The sequence below is a fragment of the Heterodontus francisci genome, unplaced genomic scaffold, assembly GCF_036365525.1.
Source record: "Heterodontus francisci isolate sHetFra1 unplaced genomic scaffold, sHetFra1.hap1 HAP1_SCAFFOLD_43, whole genome shotgun sequence".
Classification (NCBI taxonomy): domain Eukaryota; kingdom Metazoa; phylum Chordata; class Chondrichthyes; order Heterodontiformes; family Heterodontidae; genus Heterodontus; species Heterodontus francisci.
The window spans coordinates 5,580,451-5,604,010 of NW_027141852.1; the positions used below are offsets into that span (position 1 = coordinate 5,580,451).

A 23,560-nucleotide genomic window follows, 5' to 3' on the forward strand; every position below is an offset into this window, starting at 1 on the left:
ATGCATCCGCCATGTTCTCGGACGTCACGTCAAAATATCCACAGCTGGGGAAGTCCTGCAGGCAGAAGATGTTCGCAGCTTGGAATCCACAGCAATCAATAAGGATTTTCTTAATGAAGAAGGTACGATCAACCGGTGCATCTCCTTCCTTATCCTTCACTACCACCCGAACGGTGTTACACACTCCCTGGCCTGAAGTTACAGAATTGGTTACAGCCATTTTACTCAAAAACTTACCTGAGACAGGATCATGGTCTCTCCCCTGCTCCTCTTCCAGACATTTCCACGATCTCACAAGCACTTTCACAAAGAGTGAGGACTTCCTCCCGCACTTCCCTGCTTTACCTTCTGGAGGAATGCAGTCCGGCTACTTCTGATTGGTTACTGTCTGCTGAATCTCATTGGCTGGTTCATGTCACCAATCAGGTAGCTGCTATTTCGCCGATCATCAAAGGGCAATGAGAAAATGGGGCGGAGATTGGCAGCGGCAAATTGTCAGAGCTGAAACCCATTCACAAATTTGAAAAGCCCGCAAAAATATTTGTAAAACAAGGAACAGCTGAAATATAATAAATAATATCGTCTGAAGAGTAAAATGTATTTCACCATCTCCTTATATTGTGTTTCTCCTCATTGTCCATCACAGATACCAGACTTACTTTCCTTCCGGGAGCGGAGCAGAGAGGAGTGGACCTGTGGGGAGAACGCCGAGAGCCGAACCAATAAATTGAGCCCAAGGATCGCGGCCCAGTCACTCACCTTCCGGGAGAGGTCTGGACCTGTGGGGAGAACAGCGACAGTGGAGCCGATACATTGAGCCTGAGGATCGTGGCCCAGTCACTCACCTTCCGGTAGAGGAGCGGACCTGTGGGGAGAACACCGACAGTGGAGCCGATAAATTGAGCCTGAGGATTGCGGCCTAGTCACTCACCTTCCGGGTGAGAAGCGGAGAGCAGTCCAGGCACGCCGGAGTTTGAAAACAAAGTGAGCAGTGATGTCACAGGAAGGCTGCAAGGTGATTGGTTGGTGAGTATCTGCTGTTAGGGAGTTACTCTAAATAGCTGGGTAAGTAACTAAAAGTAAAGGGAAAGGTCTACAGTTTTTTCAATAAAGGAGGTCGTGTTTTTTGGGGGAGAATCAAGGTCCCTAGTGTAAATAATTAAATTTTTGGGTAATTTAAGGGGATAAATTAAGGGTAAGTCATGGCAGGGCAGCTCAGCAATGTGGAGTGATCCTCCTGTGCAATGTGGGAAGTCAGGGACACTTCCAGTGTCCAGGGCGAACACGTGTGCAGGAAGTGTCTCCAGCTGCAGCTACTCGAAATCCACGTTTCGGATCTGGAGCGGCGGCTGGAGATACTGTGGAGCATCTGCGAGGCTGAGATCATTGTGGATAGCACATATAGGGAGGTGGTCACACCGCAGGTAAAGACTGCTCAGGCAGAAAGTGAATGGGTGACCACCATGCAGAGTAGAAGAACTAGACAGGTAGTGAAGGAGTCCCCTGGATCCATCTCGCTTTCTAACAGATTTTCTACTTTGAATACTGTTGGGGGAAATAGCTTCTCAGGGGAATGCAGCAAGAACCAAGTCTGTGGCACCACAGGTGGATCAGCTGCACAAGAGGGGAGGAAAAGGAGTAGAAGAGCTATAGTGATAGGGGATTCTATCGTAAGAGGTACAGATGGGCATTTCTGTTGCTGCAAACGTGACTCCAGGATGGTATGTTGCCTCCCTGGTGCTAGGGTCAAGGATGTCACAGAGTGGCTGCAGGACAAGGGGGAGGGTGAACAGTCAGAGGTCATGGTACACATTGGCACCAATGACATAGGTAGAAAGAGGGATGAGGTCCTGCAACCAGAATTTAGGGAGATAGATAGCAGATTAAAAAGCAGGACCTCAAAGGTTGTAATCTCTGGATTACTCCCAATGCCACATGCTAATGAGTATAGGAGTAAGAGGGTAGAGCAGATGAATGCTTGGCTGAGGATATGGTGCAGGACGGAGGGCCTTAGTTTCCTCGACCACTGGGTCTGTTTCTGGCAAAGGTGGGACCTAACTGTACAAGTTGGACGGGTTGCACCTGAACTGGAACGGGACCAACATACTTGCTGAGCGGTTTGCCAGTGCTGTTTTGCGGGGTAGGGGGGGTTTAAATTAATTTGGCAGGGGGGTCGGATACAGAGTGGAGGTACAGTACGGGGTTAAACACAGTCAAATTTAAAAGACAAACTGAGTCAGTCTGGAAGGCAGAGCAAATATAGACCTGTTATGGCACAAGTGAAAAATGCAAGGCTGGATTGCATCTATTTTAATGCAAGGAGTCTTACTAATAAGGCAGATGAATTGAGGGCGATGATTAGCACATGGGATTATGATCTTATTCCTATCACAGAGACATGGTTGAGGGAGGGGCTGGACTGGCAGCTCAGTATTCCAGGGTACAGAATCTACAGGCAAGACAGGTGAGGGAGTAAAAGAGGAGGTGGCATTGCACTGTTGATCAAGGAGTCAATTACTGCAGTAAGGAAGGATGATATCTCAGAAATTCCTCAAATGAGGCCATATGGGTAGAAGTTAAAAACAAAAAGGGGACAATCACTTGGCTGGGAGTGTACTACAGGCCTCTAAACAGACAGGAAGAGATAGAGGAGAAAATATGTAGCCAAATCTCAGAGAGGTGGAAGAATCTTCTTCTTTGGCCTCCTTGTTTCGAGAGACAATGGGTAAGCACCTGGAGGTGGTCAGTGGTTTGTGACGCAGCGCCTGGAGTGGCTATCAAGGCCAATTCTAGAGTGATAGACTCTTCCACAGGTGCTGCAGATAAATTAGGTTGTCAGGGCTGTTACACAGTTGGCTCTCCCCTTGCGCTTCTGTCTTTTTTCCTGCCAATTGCGAAGTCTCTTCGACTCGCCACACTTTAGCCCCACCTTTATGGCTGCCCGCCAGCTCTGGCGATCACTCGCAACTGACTCCCACGACTTGTGATCAATGTCACAGGACTTCATATCGCGTTTGCAGACGTCTTTTAAGCGGAGACATGGACGGCCGGTGGGTCTGATACCAGTGATGAGCTCGCTGTACAATGTGTCCTTGGGGATCCTGCCATCTTCCATGTGCACACATGGCCAAGCCATCTCAAGTGCCACTGGCTCACTAGGGTGTATATGCTGGGGATGTGTTGGCGATACGGTCCTCCCACTTGATGCCAAGGATTCTCCGGAGGCTACGAAGATGGAATGAATTGAGACGTCGCTCTTGGTTGACATACGTTGTCCAGGCCTCGCTGCCGTAGAGCAAGGTACTTAGTCACAGGCTTGATGCACTTGGACTTTTGTGTTCCGTGTCAGTGCGCCATTTTCCCACACTCTCTTGGCCAGTCTGGACATAGCAGTGGAAGCCTTTCCCATGCACTTGTTGATTTCTGCATCGTGAGACAGGTTACTGGTGATAGTTGAGCCTAGGTAGGTGAACTCTTGAACCACTTCCAGAGCGTGGTCGCCGATATTGATGGATGGAGCATTTCTGACATCCTGTCCCATGATGTTCTTTTTCTTGAGGCTGATGGTTAGGCCATATTCGTTGCAGGCAGCCGCAAACCTGTCGATGAGACTCTGCAGCCACTCTTCAGTGTGAGATATTAATGCAGCATCGTCAGCAAAGAGGAGTTCCCTGATGAGGACTTTCCGTACTTTGGTCTTCGCTTTTAGACGGGCAACCTGCCACCTGATCTTGTGTGGAGGAAAACTCCTTCTTCTGAAGGGTTGAACGTATGTGAGAGCAGCAGGGAGAAGAAGACCCCAAACAATGTAGGTGCGAGAACACAGCCCTGTTTCATGCCACTCAGGATAGGAAAGGGGTCTGATGAGGTGCCGTTATGCTAAATTGTGCCTTTCATATTGTCATGGAATGAGGTGATGATACTTAGCAGCTTTGGTGGACATCCAATCTTTTCTAGTAGTCCGAAGAGATCACGTCTGCTGACGAGGTCAAAGGCTTTGGTGAGATCTATGAAAGCAACGTCGAGGGGCATCTGTTGTTTACGGCATTTCTCCTGTAGCTGGTAAAGGGAGAACAGCATGTCAATGTTGGATCTCTCTGCTCGAAAGCTACACTGTGCCTCAGGGTAGACACGCTCAGCCAGCTTCTGGAGCCTGTTTAAAGTGACTCGAGTGAAGACTTTCCCCACTATCCTGAACAGGGAGATTCCACGGTAATTGTTGCAGTCACCGCGGTCACCCTTGTTCTTATAGAGGGTGATGATATTGCCATCGCGCATGTCCTGTGGTACTGCTCCCTCGTCCCAGCACAGGCAAAGCAGTCCGTAGAGTGCTGGAAGTATAGCAGGCTTGGAACTCTTGATTATTTCAGGGTAATGCTGTGCTTCCCAGGTGCTTTTCTGCTGGCTAGAGAATGAATGGCATCACTGAGTTCCGATTTTGTTGGCTGTACGTCCAGCTCATCCATGACTGGCAGAGACTGGGCTGCATTGAGGGCGGTCTCAGTGACAACATTTTCCCTGGAGTACAGTTCTAGGTAGTGCTCCACCCAGCAGTCCATTGACTTCCGTTGGTCAGTGATTATGTCCCCTGATTTAGATTTGAGGGGGGCGATCTTCTTGATGGTTGTCCCAAAAGCTCTCTTATTGCCATCATACATTTCTCTGATGTTTCCGGTGTCAGAGGCCAGCTGAATATGACTGCATTGGTGTTGCCAGTAGTCATTTGCACAGTGCCTGGCTGTTCTTTGTGCAGCGCTTCTGGCTGCTTTAAGAGCTACGGATGTTAACTCGCTGGGGGCTTTCTTGTAGTTCAACAGTGCAATGCGCTTAGCGGCTCTGACAGATTCCAGCTCTTCAAAGTTTGATTGAAACCAGTCTGCATTCTGCTTCACACGTTTGCCATTGGTGATCATAGCTGAGTCATAGATGGCATCTCTGATGTGGGCCCACTTGGTCTCTGCATCCCCTGTTGGAGTGTTTTGAAGGACTTTATCAAGTGAATTTAGAAACTTACGTAACAGCTGTGGATAAGAAATTCTGCTAGTGTTGATGCGCGGGCGGCCCTTCCGCTTGGAGTGATGCAGCTTCTTTGGTTTGAGTCTAACCTTGCTGCATACCACACACTGCACACCACACACATCCTTGTCCACTCAACACAGTATTCGACTGGCAGCAAAGTAAGCTTGTGTGCAGCTTGCTGTGAAATGGCATGAGACTGACATCTCTTGGTGTGAAATAGAACTGCAAGAGGGAAATTGATGGATAATAAAAACCTCGGTGGGAATGTCAGCTGTGAGGGGGGTACAAAGGGCCGGATTTTATTTGCTTCACTCCCCCCGAGATTCCGGCCCTGCTCCAATTCTGGTCTTTTGAGCATCACTGATTTTTATCGCTCCACCGCTGGCAGCTGTGACATCAGCTGTCCAGGCCCGAAGCCCGAGATTTCCCTCCCTGAACTCTCCGCCTCTCGACATCTCTTCCCTCCTTTAAAACACTCATGGAAGCCGACTTCTGTGACCAAGCTTTTGACCATCTGCTCTAATACGGTGTTGTGTGGCTTGGGGTCCAAATTTGCTTTCCGACTCTCTTGTGAAGTGCCATGGGACGCTGTATTACGTTAAAGGTGCTCTATAAATTTACACACAAGTTGTTGTTGTTTTTGGTCTGGAATGTATTGCCTGAGAGAATGGTGGAAGGAGACTCAAACATAAGGTTGAAAAGGGAATTTCGATAAATCGTTGAAAGGAAATGAAAGAGCTGCCACAGGCACGATGGGCCGCCCTGGTTGTAGATGTCGTCGTCGTCATCCTTCCTTCTACGTGAGATGATGGACTTGCAGCAAATCCATTGGTGATGGGATAGTTTCCCATGGTGCACTTTGTCCGATAGCTGAAGAGGTCAATCTGTGAGAGGCAGGTTCTTCCACAAGTGACACATATGAGGTGGGATTATCAGGTGTCGCTGTTTTCCATGCTGGCACCTGCTGTCAAGCTGCTGTAGTCACTGATCGTCATGGTGATGCACACACCAATCCAGGGGTAATATCACCATTTCCCTCTGTTGTTGGCCAGTGTCTCCCATGTGTGAAAATCGATGTTTCGGGCCTTCATGTCCTGCTTGCAGGCATCCTTGAAGTGGGGCTTTGGGCATCCAACTGGTCTTCTGTCTCCGGCTACCTCCCCATACAGAATACCCTTGGGAATGTGTCATCTTCCATCCTGCAAACGTGCCTGAGCCAGCAAAGTCACCTCTGCTTGACGAGTGTGAGCATACTCGGGAGATTTGCTTTTGAAAGCATTGTTACATTTGTGATTTTGTCCAGTGTTTATTTGCGCAGTGTCTCACTGTCTTTTGCACAACTGCCTTGGCTAATTTCAAGTCATATAATGTTCTGGCTGCTGGTTTCATGTTGTGCATCAGGTCGGTTCTGCTTTTTGCTTCAATAACAGATGTCATCTCTGCTGAGTAGGTGGGGAAGAGACAGTTGCCCACCTCCTTCTGGAATGTGTCTTTGCAAAGCAGGTGTGGAAAGAGATGCTGTGGTTTTTGTCGAGGTTCATCCCAAGTAGCTCTGTAACACAGGAGTCTGTGCTCTCCGGGCTGTTCCCAGGGATGCACACCGAGATAAACATCAACTGCTGCTGGAGGACCATCAATTTGGTGATAGACACTCTTTGGTCTGCCCTAAACTTGCTGGTCTTCCAGCGCAAAATGTTGTCCACGACTGAGTGTTGCAGACTGGCACATTCCAAGGTCCAGGACTACGTGGTGAGGGACGCACTAAAGCTTGGGGTAGCCACTGCAAAGGCTCAATGGGGAAAGACCGCTTTGTAAGGTCCCCCCGCCATAGTGAACTGGGCAGCTGGACCCATTGGAAACCCCTTGTGCTGTAGACACCAGATATGGGTTTGCTGTAAAATGTCCATGTCAGGTAAAATGGAATGGAAGGGTTGTGAGGCAACTCACTCCTGTATTGAAGAAAACTGATTTCCTTTGCACTTTTTGGAATGTCAACTTGGTGCTGTTTTGAACTGTTGTATAATGCATTTTTTACAGATTTATATGAATAAAGCATATTTTTAGGAATAAAAACCTGGGGATTCATATGCATAGTTCTTTGAAGGTGGCAGGACACATTGAGAAAGTAGTTAGCAAAGCATATGGGATCTTGGGCTTCATCAATAGAGGTACTGAGTACAAAAGTAGGGAAGTTATGCTGAACCTGCATAAATTTCTAGTTGGGCCACAACCAGAGAATTGCATCCAGTTCTAGTCAACACACTTTTGGAGGCATGTGAGTGTTCTTGAGAGGGTGGAGGAGATTTAACAGAATGGTTCCAGACATGAGGGATTTTAGCTGTAAGGTTAGGTTGGAGAAGCTGGGGTTGTTCTCCTTGCAGCAAAGGAGATTGAGGGGAGATTTGATAGACATGTACAAGATTATAATAAATATGACAGGTTTAGATAACTTACAGGGCTATGGGGATAGAGTGGGGGAATGGGACTGAATGGATTGATTTACATGGGCTTGATGGGCAAAATGACTTCCTGTACTGTAGTAACTCCAGGACTCAATGACTCTCTCTCCTTCTCTCTCTCTCTCTCTCTGTCTATCGCTTTACCTCTCTCTGCCTCTCTCTCTCTCTATCTCTCTTTAGCTGGTCCTCTAACTTTCTATCGCACTCTCTCTCTTTTTTTTTCACTCTCTCTCTCTCCATTACACACATATTTGTCAATCACATATCAAAGAAGGAAGCGTAATGAAGGAATGGCTGCGCCCTTGAAAATGTTTCCAGCAGAATAGTTAAATGTTTAAAGTTTCTGTAGGGAGTTTGACCTGAGATGGTGAGACACAAGGATGTGAGGTTATGAAAGTCTTCACCAAATGTAAAAGGGAATAATTTTCTTCACTGGTGAACCCAAAGGAACAAATATGGCACAAGAATGAGAAAAGTCAGAGGATTGAGAAACATCCAATGGTTCTTCACATCTACAAGTCAGCAGACCCACAGAAATACAGTAGGTTGAGAGTTCAGATCCAGTGATAGACTGGACAAATATCGAGCCAGTGCTTTTTTCTTTATAAACCCAACATCTGTCCACTTGGCTATTGCACCTCTTCTCGACGTATCTGATAATACTGATACTATTTGTATTCCACAGTTGCTTTGAAATCACAGGCAATATAAATGGATTGGGAATGTCAATGGTCAGGAACCATTAATGGATTGGGAAAGTCAATGGACTGGAAAATATCAGTGGATTGGGAAATTCTATAGACTGAGTTATATCAATGGATTGGGACAGTTCAGTACATTGTGAAACATCAATGGATTAGGAAACAGGAATTAAAGGGACAGATGGAGTTCAACCTGGAAAAGTGTGAAGTGATTCATTTTGGAAGGTCGAATTTGAATGCAGAATACAGGCTTAAAGACAGGATGCTTGGGAGTGTGGAGGAACAGAGGGATCTTGGGGTCCATGTCCATAGATCACTCAAAGTTGCCACCCAAGTTGATAGGGTTGTTAAGAAGGCGTACGGTGTGTTGGCTTTCATTAACAGGGGGATTGAGTTTAAGAGCCGCGAGGTTATGCTGCAGCTCTATAAAGCCCTGGTTAGACCACACTTGGAATATTGTGTTCAGTTCTGGTCGCCTCATTATCGGAAGGATGTGGAAGCTTTAGAGAGGGTGCAGAGGAGATTTACCAGGATGCTGCCTGGACTGGAGGGTATGTTTTACGAAGAAAGGTTGAGGGTGCTAGGGCTTTTCTCATTGGAACGAAGAAGGATGAGAGGTGACTTGATAGAGGGGTACAAGAATATGAGAGCATAGATAGAGTGGATAGCCAGAGACATTTTCCCAGGGCAGAAAGGGCTATCACCAGGGGGCATAATTTTAAGGTGATGGAGGAAGGTCTCGGGGAGATGTCAGAGGTAGGTTCTTTACACAGAGAGTGGTGGGTGCACTGCCAGCGGTGGTAGTAGAAGCAGATACATTAGGGACATTTAAGTGACTCTTGGATAGGTACATGGATGATAATAGAATGAAGGGTATGTAGGTAGTTTGATCTTAGGGTAGGTTAAAGGTTCGGCACAACATCGTGGGCCGACGGGCCTGTACTGTGCTGTACTGTTCTATGTTCTATGTTCCAGATGAAAGGATTGCATTAATCAATGGATTAGAATGTGGAGAGGCAGGAGAAAATGATGCCATTTTAAGTAGGGGGCCGGGGGTTAGTAGAAACAGACCAGGGCTATTTTACTCTCTATCTCACTCCTTTCTTCTATCTGGCTCATTATCACACCCTCTCTCTCTAAGAGCAGTGGGAATCACTGGAACCCACACTTGTTGCTCAGGTTGTTTGGTTCCGGGAAAATACAAGGTCCACATCAGATTGACAGGAAGGATAAATGTGATTCAGAGCCAATCATATTCCTTTTGGTGATGTGTGCTCAGCCTTGTTATATCAGCAAAGGCAGCAGGAAATGCAAATCCTGAAGAGTTTTGATAGAGGAAAGAAGGAGAAAGTGTTGCCAGTGACAGAAGGGTCAGTAACAAGAGGAAACACATTTAAAGTAATTGACAAAAGAATTCGAGTTGTGATGAGGAGATTGTTTTTTCAGCAGTGTGTTGTTCTGGTCTGGAATGCAATCCTGAAAGGTCAGTGGAAGCAGATTCAATGTTAACTCGAAATGGAATTGGATATATACCTGACATGGAAAATCTAACAGGGCAATGGGGGAAAGGACAGGAGTGCGGGATGTGGGATTAATAGAATAGCTCTGTTAAATATCAAGCAAATGCACAGTAATAAGGTTCTGTGCTTGGACCTCAGTTATCTTCACTCCATCAATGGCAGAGAAGGCTCGAGGAACCATGTGGCAACACCTCATGTTCTTCCCAGTGTCCAGAATAAAGTATAACATGACACTGATTTCCAGATGGCCGAAACAAATGCAACAGCCATCTTTTCTGGAAACATCACATTTAAAGTTAGAAACTAATCATAAGGCACGGACAGGGATTGAACCCGTGATCTTCAGTTTACGAAACTGACGCCTTACCACTTGGCCACCATGCCTTTCCTTAATGGACACCTGCGGCTCCAGAGGAGGATTTGTGATTCTTTTTCAATTTGGTTGAAACAGCATCGAGAAACATGCACAGAAATAAAGAGGGATTGTGGAATGGGGAACAGATCAGCCTCATTTCCATCATCAGCATCATGAAATCTTCATTCAGACATTCCATTCCCATCCTCAGCTTTTCTCACATCTGTACAATAATATAAGAGTGGACATTGGGTTGTTACTGGGCAGATTATATAAATAGACTATGTGCATCATCACAGGAAGTGATGTAATATAATCTGTACGGCACCTCATGGAGAGTTGTCGATGAAACCTTCAATGCAAGATGTGCAGAGTAAACTCAGGTTATTTTAACCGTCAGATTCTTATAAATTCTGTACTAAGCCTTGACAGATATCAAAATATTAATTGGGGGCCACAGTAAACCAAAGCGAAGATGGAGAAATCTTTGCCTGTACCTTTGAAAAGGTCACTGGACTGGACCAAGCCGAGGACTGGCCGAGATGGTTCCAGAGGTTTGCAAGGTATCGTACTGCATCGGGTCTCGTGCAGAAGCCAGACATGGAACAGGTCAGTACGCTATTGTCTGCAATGAAGGGAGTGTGCAGGCAACATCCTCATGAAGAACAGAAGGCTACATGTGAAGAACTTATTAAGGCACTCAAGACATATTTTAATTGAGGAAAAAAATGTCATCGTGGAGCCAAAGTTAAAACGCTGCATTTGCTGACAACGCAACCACCAGGTGACGCTGTACTGGTACATGCGCAAATGCAGCCTCTTCCACTGAAACGTCACTGTCTGTGACATTCAGGCAGCTGCCAGGCTTAAAGATGGAGCTACTCAATTTATCACAGAAAACAACTTCGACCCAAAAATCCCCTCAAAGGTTGCCATCGCCGCCTCCGTCCCACCCCCAACAGTCCCCCGCTCCTTCTTGTGCATTCGCCAGTTATATAGTACCAAGTCATCTTAATTCACCTAAAGTGAATTACTTTCGGAGCAGTGACTGTCATTTCATAAGCAAATATGGCACATATCTACACAATGGACATGTTTTGGTTGATACTCGGAGAACGTTGCGCTGTTTGAAGTCTCATCAGAAGGACAGCACCTCTGACAGTGCTGCACACCCTCTGTAATTCAGTGAGGTTTCATAGAGTCATAGAGTTATACAGCACAGAAACAGGCCCTTCGGCCATCGTGTCCGTGCCGGCCATCAAGTACCTATCTATTCTAATTCCATTTTCCAGCACGTGGCCGCAGCCTTGTATTCTGTGGCGTTTTGAGTGCTCAGCTAGATACTTCTTAAATGTTGTGAGGGTTCCTGCCTCGACCACTCCTTCAGGCAATGTGTTCCAGATTCCAACCACCCTCGAGGTGAAACATTTTTTCCTCAAATCCCCTCTAAACAGTGCCATCCCATTCTCCGGACGATCATTCCCCGCTTCCCCCCATCCCACTCTCTGACTGCTCACTCCCCGCTTCACCCACCACCACCCCCATCCTGCTCTCTGGCTGCTCACACTCCAGGCCATGGGCTCTGCCGCTTCCCTCCTCTCGGCCACTCGCTCCAACATTGCCCCATCACCCCTCGAGGCTCGCCTTGCTTTATCGGGTGGTGCGGTGAAGAATGATCGAATATTGGAGCGAGAGGCCGAGAGGAGGGAAGCAGCATGGCTTAGAGCTATAGTCTGGAGTGACGTGGGGGGGAAGCGGGGCGTGAGTGGACGAAGAGAGGGCAGTGCGGGGTTGGGGGGGTAGCAAGCGGCCGGAGGGCGGGGGAGCGGGGTAGCGAGGAGCGGGCAGTGAGCGGCCTGGAGTGAGTGGCTGAGAGGGGGTAGAGAGTTTTCCCGCGCATGCGCCACTTCGTCCTGGAAGACGTAGGCAGAGCATGCGCAGCATCTCAGAGCGCAGGAGAGTGTTTGTGCATGTGCGCAGCTTGGAGCGCTTTGATGACGTCGGCTGGCAGCTGCATTGTCAGGAATCACTTTGAATTTAATAAGCGTACAAAACAGAAATGGGAGAGTATTCATTCATTTATCAATGACTTGTACAATCTCACGGAGGATTGTGAATATGGCAACTTAAGAGAAGAGCTGAATGGAGACAGGATTGTGTTCGGGGTATTAGACAACACCCTTTCAGATCATCTACAGTCCAGGGCTGATCTCACATTAACGAAAGAGTATCAATTGAGCAGCCAAGCAGAGGTTAGAAAGTTTAACCAATCTGTTGTCCGAGGGGACAGGGAGAGTCTGATCTCGAGAGTTGCAGACTCAATTGAATTTGTTAAGAAAGCAAAAGGAAAAATTAGTGGTAAAAGACAAGTAAGACGGGAAGAGCATCTAGTGGTAGCTGCAATCAATTGCAGTAGGTGTGGCCGAGAGAGACACAAGTGGGAAAACTGCCTCGCCAAAGAAGCTGAGTGTTTTTCTTGCAGAAAGATGGGACACTTTCAGTCAGTGTGTGGCAGTAAAATACCAGCACTGAATATAATTAAAGGGAGATCCCGAGAGAGAAAAAACATTAATGAAGTACAGGATATCCAAAGTGTGGAAATACATTTTTTAGGTGAAATCCAGGAAATAAAGTGAGAGTTGCTGAACGACAGAAATTCTGAAATATTTTAAGATAGAGGTAGATAGATTCTTGATAAACAAGGGGGTGAAAGGCTATCGGGGGCAGATGGGAATGTGGAGTTGAGGTTACAATCAGATCAGCCATGATCTTATTGAATGGTGGAGCAGGCTCGAGGGGCTGAGTGGTCTACTCCTGCTCCTAATTGGTATATTTGTATGTAAGAAAACATGTTCTAGATACAATGAGAACTATCATTTGTTTGGAAATGGATTTGAAACCCCTTTTATCAAAAGCTTATGGAGCTTTAATTTTTCTACAATTCACAGACAAATCCTTGTGGAGTTGAGATTGACAGAAACAATGGGCTGGATTCTATAGAGCCCTCGATGTCGAGATCTGTGGTGGGGGTGGGGTGGGAGCCGCCTGAAGATGGCTCCGTATGAGGCCCGCCACGGACCTCAACGCCGGCAGGGCCTGGCTCGATATTGCCGGCGACGGCGAGGCCTTGTGGGGGACCCCCACCGCTCGGCAACGGGACCACAAACCTGCATTAATTATTATCCCATCACTTCCTGATATCCCACTGTGATCTTCAGCCCAGTGGCCGGCATTGCCGTGCCTTCGGAGCCCCATCCGGGGAAATGAGGTGCAACACTGGTGGGGAGGGGGGAGAAGGTAAGTTTCTCAGTGTGGGGGAGGGGGGAAGGAGTCAAATTAATGTCATGGGTGTAGGGGATGGTGGGAAGGGTTATAATTTACAGTTTGTGCAGTTTTGGGCGGAAGGTCAGATGGTAAAGGTAGGTTTTGGGAGGGAAGGGCAAATAATTAATTTAACTGTTATTGGGGGGATGGGAGAGAGGCAAAAGCAATGTATTTATTTCATTTCATTTAATCTTCCTTTAAATATTTTCCAGTAGGACTAACAGCCCTTTAAAAATGGCTGACACTCCAGTACAGTACTAAGGCAGTGCTGCACTATCAGAAATGCTGTTTTTCAGGTGAGAAAGAAAACTGAGGATCCCTCTGCCCTCTCAGGTGGATGTTAAAGGTACCATGGCACTATTTCAGAGAATAGAAGGGGAATTATTTCTGGGATGCTGGTCATTGTTTAACCCTGAATCAACATCATTTAAAAACAGATTATCTTGTTTTTATCACATTGTTGTTTCTGGGAGCTTGCTGTGCGCACATTGGCCACCATGTTTCCTACATGACTACAGTGACTACACTTGGAAAGTCCTTCATTGGCTGTAAAAGACTTTGCAACGTCCTGTGGTCGTGAAATGCAAGTCTTGCTTTTTCCATTGTTATCAGTGTCATTGTGATCAAAAGATAGGATTCGTGAGCACAAAATTTCAATCAATTTTGATTAAAATAATGTAAAAGCATCTATATTCTTGCACTGTACTTAATAATCTCCATCTTCCTATCGTTACAGAGTGCAATGTCATCGACCCTGAAATTGATTCCAGAATCTCATAGAATCTTAGACACATAGAAATTTTAAGGCACAGAAAGAGGCCACTTGGCACTCAGACAATTTCAGCCCAGTTCTGATGAAAGGTCACAGACCACAAACGTTAACTCTGTTTCTCTCTCCACAGATGCTGCCAGAACTGCTGAGTATTTCCAGCATTTTCTGTTTTTATTTCCGATTTCCAGCATCTGCAGTATTTTGCTTCTGTGTTAATTTGAAAGTTAAAACTGAACCACCTGTTTACAATTCACACTGGCGTCTCCCATGAAATGATTCTGTATAATGTTGATGTAATGAATACAGACTCTGAGCACAGAGCTTCCTGTGCGGAATTGGGGATAGGAAAACCAGCAGACTCTGCAGGAATTTCCACTGGGAGCACAAATTCACAAAATCTACCTTTTATATATCGATTCATTTTGATTGTCCTTCTGGAAAATTATTTTGCAACAATTTAAACATCAACCCACAGCTCCATGACTGGGTCAATTATGAGGTCATCCTCTGACAGGTCATGTGACAGCTGGAGCCACAAGACATCAGAACCAGATTTGTGACTGGATTAAAACCCGGAATCCTGTCACAATGGCTTTTCAAATAAAGCTGTTGCTGTTTGAAAACACAGCAGTTAAACTTTCTGCCTGACCATGAGGGGAGCTAGGGAGAAATTTACAAAACTAAATCCTTTTACAAAATAGTTCAAAAATCATTCACATCGAAATCATGTGAGGATTCATATGCAGTAGAGAAACAAGCAGAATACAGAAAGTACAGAGGAGAGCTGAAAAAGGAAATGAGATCAGCAAGAGAATGTATGAGAAAAGATTAGCAGGTCACATAACTGGGAACACTGAAGTCTTTTCCCAACATATGGACAGTCAATGAAAGGGTGGGTCAATTAGGAGATCCTGTGGAGGCAGAGGGTGTGGCTGAGGCACTAATTAAGTATCACAAAATAAGCGGATGCTGCAAATGTCACAGTAAAGGAGGAGGAAGTGAAGAAATTGGACAGGATGAAAATAGATAAAGTGGAGACAATTACAAGGTTGGCAGCTCTCACAGTAGAAAAGTCACCCAGTTTGAATGGGCTGCATCCTGGGTTGCTGAGGGAAGTAAGGGTGGAAATATCAGAGACTCGAACCACAATCTTTCAATCCTCCTTAAATATGGGAATGTTGCCAGAGGACTGGAGGATGCAGGTAAGCTTTAATAGTTCGATCTTAGTTTAATTTGACCATTTTTATAATGTATCCATTGCAATAACTAACAAGGTCAAGACAGCCATTTTATAATTAACACATGAGCAAAGGAGCCATTTTGTGTTCAGTACTAACGTGCCGTGTAGAGGACACTATTTGTGCTTAAACATTAGCACAACACGGGAAGAAACGGTTACCGTGGAATAAGCTCTCACTCAATTGGTGCAGAGTATGAGCGCCAGGGGTTACTTCTGACAGTTGAAGAGATCATCGCATCTCATTGATAGCTACCACCCACTCCAAGCTGGGTAGCCCCCAGTCAGTTAGGTGCTGTCCTGCCACGACCTGCTTGCTTCAATGGGTGCTTGTAGCTTAGAGAGTCATCTCTCAACAGACGGATTGATAATCTATGCACCAAGAAAAACAAGCTCAACAAAGAAGACACCAGTCCTTCGCATCGCAAGCTGGAATGTGAGGACCATGTGTCCTGGCCTTACTGACACCCTTCTGCAGGTTGATGACACACACAAGACAGCTTTGATGGACAAAGAACTCACAAGACTCAATGTGGACATTGCTGTGCTGCAAGAAACTAGACTCGTTCAAAGTGGATCCCTCAAAGAGAAACACTACACCTTCTTCTGGCAGGGGAAAGCCCAAGAGGCAACTCGTGAGCATGGAGTGGTTTTCACAGTAAAAAACACGCCACTTGAGATGAGTGAACCACCCACAGTAGGCTCAGAGAGACTTCTTACTCTTCACTTGTCAACAAGCGTGGGCCCAGTTAATCTCATGTGCATCTATGTCCCGACACTCACCTCCACCCCAGATGTCAAGGATCAATTCTATGTGACACTGGATACTGCCATCAGTAGAATTCCCAGCACATGAGGGACTGTACCTTCTAGGAGACTTCAACGCAAGCTTGGGTACTGACTACAGCTTGGCCAACGAGCATAGAGCACCAGGGGATTGGCAAGATGAATGAAAATGGACAGAGGTTGCTGGAGCTATGCTGTCACCATGGATTCTGTGTGATGAACAGCTACTTCCAGGTCAAGCTGTGCCACAGGGTGTCCTGGAGACATCTGAGATCACACCACTGGCACCAGCTAGACCTTATCATCACCAGACATACCACCCTCAGCAGTGTCCTCATCACTCACAGCTACCACAGCGCTGACTGTGACACTGATCACTCCCTGGTGTGTAACAAGGTCAGGCTTCAGCCAAGGAAGCTTCATCCATCCAAGAAGAACGTCGTCCTCAGATCAACACTTGACGAACCACTGATCCAGAAAGGACCCAGGAGTTCCTCAACATCCTCGATCAGGCTCTTTCAGACAACAATGCTCAAGGTCTCAGTGTGGTGTCAAAGTGGAATCATCTGTTAACAAGCAGATGGAAAGGTGAGTGGAGCATTACCTTAAACTCGACATAACGGAGAATATTGTCATTGAAGTGGCTCTCACTGCCATTCCAGACTTCCCTGTCATGGAGGAGCTGGACAGTGACCCCACCATAGTGGAGCTCAACAAAGCCATTGACCATCTTGCCAGTGGTAAAGCCCCGGGAAATGATGGTATTCCACCTGGAATCATCAAAAGTGGAAAAGCGGCTCTACTGCAGCATCTCCATGAACTTCTGTGTCTCTGTTGGAAGGAAAGATCTGCACCTCAAAACATGCGTGATGCAAACATTGTCACCTTGTACAACAATAAGGGGGAATCGCAGTGACTGCAGCAATTAGCGAGGCATCTCCTTGCTAAGTATTGTGGGGAAGGTCTTTGCTCGCATTGCTCTGACCAGATTGCAGACCCTGGCATCACACATCTATCCTGAGTCTCAGTGCAGCTTCAGAGCTGGTAGATCGACAGTCGACATGATTGTCTCACTTCGGCAGTTACAGGAGAAGTACTGTGAACAGTACAGACCACTCTACATTGTCTTTACATATGAACATACGAATTAGGAGCAGGAGTGGGCCACTCGTCCCTTCGAGCCTGCTTCACCATTCAATAAGCTCATGGCTGAACTGATTACTCCACATTTCCATCTATCTCCGATAACCTTTCACCCCCTTGCAGATAAAGAATCCATCCATCGCTCCCTTAAAAATATTCAAAGACTCTGCTTCCACCGCCTTTTGAGGAAGAAAATTCCAAAGACTCACGACCCTCTGAGGGGCAAATAGCTCCTCATCTCTGTCTTAAATGGGTGACCCCTTATTTTTAAACAGTGACCCCTAGCTCTAGATTCTCCCACAAGGGGAAACATCCTTTCCACATCCACCCTGTCAAAACCCCTCAGGATCTTGTATGTTTCAATCATGTCGCCTCTTTCTCTTCTAAACTCTAGTGGATACAAACCTAGCCTGTCCAATCTTTCCTCGTAAGACAGCCCACCCATTCCATGTATTAGTCCAGTAAACCTTCTCTGTACTACCTCCAATGCATTTACATCCTTCCATAAATAAGGAGACCAGTACTGTACTCAGTACTGCAGAAGTGGTCTCACCAATGCCCTATATAGCTGAAGCATAACCTCCCTACTATTGTATTCAATTCCACTGGCGATAAATGATAACATTCTATTAGCTTTCCTAATTACGTGCTGTACCTGCAGACTAACCTTTTGCGATTCGTGCACTGGGACACCCAGATCCCTCTGCATCTCAGATCTCTGCAATCTCTCACCATTTAGAGAATATGCTTTTTTATTCTTCCTGCCAAAGTGGACAATTTCCCACTTTCCCACATTATACTCCATTTGCCAGGTCTTTGCCCATTCACTTAACCTATCTATATCCCTTTGTAGCCCCCTTATGTCTTCTTCACAACCTACTTTCCGACCTATCTTTGTCATCAGCAAATTTAGCAACCATACTTTTGGTCCCTTCATCAAAGTCATTTCGAGAATTGAAGAAGGTTGAGGCCCCAGCACAGATCCTTGTGACACACCACTCGTTACTTCTTGCCAACCAGAAAATGACCCATTTATGCTGACTCTCTGTTTCCTGTTCGCTAGCCAATCTTCTATCCATGCCAATATGTTACCCCTGACACCATGTGCTTTTATTTTCTGCAATAACCTTTGATATGTCACCTTATCCTTCTGGAAATCGAAATACAATACATCCACCGGTTCCCCTTTATCCACAGCACATGTAACTCCCTCAAAGAACTCCAATAAATTGGTTAAACATGATTTCCCTTTCACAAAACCATGTTGACTCTGCCTGATTACCTTAATTTTTTCTAAATGCCCTGCTATAACATCTTCAGTAATCGCTCCTAACATTTTCCCTAAGACAGATGTTAAGCTAACTGGCCTGTCGTTTCCTGCTTTCTGTCTCCCTCCCTTTTTGAATAAATGAATTACATTCGCTACTTTCCAATCTAACAGAACCTTCCCGAAGCGAGGGAATTTTGGAAAATTAAAACCAGCGCATCAACTATCTCACTAGCCACTTCAGGACCTGGTGACTTGTCAGCCCGCAGCTCCAACAATTTGTTTAGTGCCACTTCCCTGGTGATTGTAATTTTCTTGTGTTCCTCCCTCCCTTCCATTTCCTGACTTGCAGCTAATACTGGGATGTTATTTGTATCCTCAATAGTGAAGACCAATCCAAAGTATCTGTTCAATTCATCTGTCATCTCTTAATTATCCATTATTAATTCCCCAGACACACTTTCCATAGGACCAACACTCACTTTGTTAACTCTTTTCTTTTAAAAATAATCGAAACTCTTACTAGTTGTCTTTATATTTCTTGCTAGCTTTCTCTCGTACTCTAATTTTACCTTCCTTATCAATCTTTTAGTCATTCTTTGCTGTTTTTTATATTCTGTCCAATCTTCTGACCTGCCTCCCATCTTTGCACAATTATAGGCTTTTTCTTTAAGTTTGATAGTATCTTTAACTGTTTTCATTAAACATGATGGTGAGTCCCACCTTTGGAATTTTTCTTTCTCGTTGAAATGTATCTATTCTGTGTATTCTGAAATTTTCCTTAAATGTCTGCCACTGCATCTCTATTGACTTATCCCTTACCCTAATTTGCCAGTTCACTTTAGCTAGCTCTGCTTTCATGCCCTTATAATTGCCCTTATTTAATTTTAAAATACTAGTCTGGGACCCACTCTTCTCTCCCTCAAACTGAATGTAAAATTCAATCATATTATGATCGCTGCTACTTTGGGGCACCTTAACTATGAGGTCATTAATTAATCCTATCTCGTTGCACAATGCCAGGTCTAGTATAGCCTGCTCTCAGGTTGGCTCCAGAACTTATTTTTCCAAGAAATTATCCCAAAAACATTCCATGTACTCCTCATCTAGGCTACCTCTGCCCATCAGAATTTTCCAGTCGATATGGACATCAAAATCCCCCATAATTATTGCTGTACATTTCTGACAAGCTGCCATTATTTCTTTTTTTATACCCCATCCTACAGTGTGGTTAATGTTAGGTGGCCTGTACACCACTCCCACTAGTGACTTCTTGCCTGTATTATTTCTCATCTCAACTCAAACTGCTTCTTCATCGTGATCTCCTGAACTTAGGTCATCCCACTCTATTGCGCTAATACCATCATTAATTAACAGAGTTACCCCACCACCTTTTCCAAGCTTCCTGTCCTTCCTAAATGCCATGTAACCTCCAATATTCACATCCCAATCTCTGTCGCCCTGCAGCCATGTCTCTGTAATGACTATCAGATCGTACTTATTTATTCTATTTGTGCTCTCAGTTCATCTGTTTTGTTTCGAAAGCTCCATGCATTCAGATACAGAGCATTTAGTTTTGTCCTTTTATTATTTTTGTAACCTCTAGCCGTATCTGTTGATTTACTCTTAGATTTGTCTGCTCTGTCCCTTCCTGTCACAGTCTGTTTATCATTTCCCATATTTATACCTTTCTCTCTTGCCTTGCCTCTCCTCCTAGATTCACCATATCTTCCCAAATTTGATCCCTTGCCCCCACTATTCAGTTTAAAACCGTCTCCAGTTCCCCAGTTATGTGGCTCGCGAGAACACCAGCACCAGCACGGTTCAGGTGCAGACCGTCCCAACGTTACAGACACCACTTTCCCCAGTACTGGTGCCAATGCCCCACGAACCAGAACCCACTACTACCGCACCAGTCTTTGAGCCACGCTTTAATTTTTCTAATCTTATTTGTCCTATGCCAATTTGCACATGGCTCAGGTAATAATCCAGAGATGATTACCTTTGAGGTTCTCCTACTTAATTTGGTGCCTAGTTCCTCATACTGACTATGCAGAACCTCTGTCCTTGTCCTGCCTATGTCGTTGGTACCGACATGGACCACGAAGACTGCATCCTCCCCCTCCCATTGTATGTTTCTCTCCGGCCCTGAGCAGATGTCCTGGCACCGTCAAGCAACACAGCCGTCTGGGCTCTTGCTCTTTGCTGCAGAGTACAGTGTCAATCCACCTTACTATACTGTCCCCTTCTACCACTACATTCCATTTTTCTCACTCTTTGAGCCGCAAACACTTTTTTTTTATTTCCAAAATATACTTTATTCATAAAAATCTGTAAAAATTACATTCCAAACATTTCAAAACAGCATCAAGTCAACGAATACAGACAGTGCAAAGGTGATCAGTTACCTTCTGTACAATCATGAGTTGCCTCACAACCCTTCCATTTCATTGTCATGCCATATACATTTTTACATTTACAGCACGCAAAAATTCTCCGATACAGTTCGAGGGGTTTCCCATGGATCCAACCCCTCAGTTCAGCTTGGTGGGGGGACCTTACACTGTGGTCTTTCCCCATTGAGCCTTTGCTCCGGCTGCCCCAAGCTTTAGTGCGTCCCTCAGCACGTAGTCCTGGACCTTGGAATGTGCCAGTCTGCAACATTCGGTGGTGGACAACTCTTTTCGCTGGAAGACCAGCAAGTTTCGGGCAGACCAAAGGGCGTCTTTCACCGAATTGATAGTCCTCCAGCAGCAGTTGATGTTTGTCTCGGTGTGCGTCCCTGGGAACAGCCCGTAGAGCACAGACTCCTGTGTAACAGAGCTGCTTGGGATGAACCTCGACAAAAACCACTGCATCACTTTCCACAACTACTTTGCGAAGACACATTCCAGCAGGAGGTGGGCGACCATCTCTTCCCCGCCACAGCCACCGCGGGGGCATTGTGCGGAGGGGGCGAGACTTCGGGTGTGCATGAAGGATCTGACGGGGAGGGCCCTTCTCACCACCAGCCAAGCTACGTCTTGGTGCTTGTTTGAAAGTTCTGGTGATGAGGCATTCTGCCAGATGACTTTGACGGTCTGCTCGGGGAACCATCCGAAAGGATCCACCGTCTCCTTTTCCTGTAGGGCCTTGAGGACATTCCATGCAGTCCACTGCCTGATGGACCGGTGGTCAAAGGTGTTTTCCCCCAGAAACTGTTCCATGAAGGATAGGTGGTATGGCATGGCCCAACTGCATGGAGCGTTCCGCGGCAATGTGACCAGGCCCATCCTTCGCAACACCGGGGACAGATAGAACCTCAGCACGTAGTGACACTTGGAGTTTGCGTACTGGAGGTCGACACACAGCTTGATGCAGCCACACACGAAGGTGGTCATCAGGATGAGGGCCACGTTGGGTACATTTTTCCCGCCCTTGTCCAGAGATTTGAACATCGTGTCCCTCCGGACCCGGTCCATTTTAGATCCCCAGATGAAGCGGAAAATGGCTCGGGTGACTGCCACGGCGCAGGAGTGGGGTATGGGCCAGACCTGCGCCACGTACAGCAACAACGTGAGCGCCTCGCACCTGATGACCAGGTTCTTACCCACAATGGAGAGAGATCGCTGCCCCCACATGCCCAACTTTTGTCGTACCTTGGATACTCGCTCCTCCCATGTTTTGGTGCACGCCTCGGCCCTTACAAACCATATCCCCAGCACCTTCAGGTAATCTGACCTGACGGTGAAGGGGACAAAGGATCGGTCAGCCCAGTTCCCAAAGAACATGGCCTCGCTCTTGCCATGGTTAACTTTGGCTCCCGAGGCCAGTTCGAACTGGTCGCAGATGCTCATCAGTCTGCGCACGGACAGCGGATCCGAGCAGAAGATGGCGACGTCATCCATGTACAGGGAGATTTTAACCTGAGTGCCTCCGCTGCCTGGGATTGTCACCCCTCTTATGCTCGCATCCTTCCTAATAGACTCAGCAAAGGGTTCAATACAGCAAACAAACAAGACCGGGGAGAGAGGACAGCCCTGTCTGACTCCAGATTTGATCGGGAAACTTTCCGATTCCCACCCGTTGATTGAGACTGTGCTACTGATGTTTTTGTAGAGCAGTTGGATCCAATTGCAGATTCCCTCCCCAAACCCCATTTTGGAAAGCACGTCCATCATGTAGGTGTGCGATATCTTGTCAAAAGTCTTCTCCTGGTCCAGGCTGATGAGGCAGGTGTCCACCCTCCTGTCCCGTACGTAGGCGATCGTATCCCTGAGTAGCGCGAGACTATCAGAGATCTTCCTGTCGGGTACAGTCCAGGTCTGATCGGGGTGAATCACCAACTCCAGAGCAGATTTGACTCGACTGGCTATGACTTTGGACAGAATCTTGTCGTCAACATTAAGCAGTGAGATGGGCCGCCAATTTCTGATTTCTGCCCTCTCCCCCTTCTGCAAACACTAACTGCAGATGTGTTTGCCCTGCATCACACTGGCATCCAGGAGTTCCCACATGCTGCAGCTGTGACACATCACCTGTCCTGTCATCCTTAACGTGTTTCAATTAACTACTTCATTATTTTATTCAATTGTTTATTTTATTGTATATTTTATTAAGCTTACTACTAGTTTGTTTACTATTTTAAACATTAGGACTAAAATGGACCTTAATCACTTACCAGATACTCATCAAACATGTAGCTTCTTCCAAATCAATCAACTACCAGACAGCTCCTTCCACTGCACCGAAGCAAGAACCAAATCCTGTAAACTCACCCCAGCGGCTCTCTGTTTCCCTGCTCTCACTCTCCATTGTGATGTCACTCCTTGATTTTTTTGCCCCAGCTCCGCTCCTGCCGTGCTCCTCTCTCTCTCGCTCTGTCTCTGAGTCGGTGCTTTTGACACACTTGTGAACTTTCTGTTCTGTTGTGCTCTTCTGTCTCTGGTCCAAAAATCTGACTCCAGTGGGATTTGAACTCACAACCTTTGAATGCTT

At 46.2% G+C, this 23,560-nt stretch overlaps 1 non-coding gene across 1 annotated transcript; it reads right to left on the reverse strand.

The window, feature by feature from the left end:
* Window positions 1-10,011: 10,011 nt before the first annotated feature.
* Window positions 10,012-10,083, reverse strand: trnat-cgu (transfer RNA threonine (anticodon CGU)). Its single transcript has one exon. It is a non-coding gene; the product is annotated as a tRNA-Thr (tRNA).
* Window positions 10,084-23,560: the final 13,477 nt, after the last annotated feature.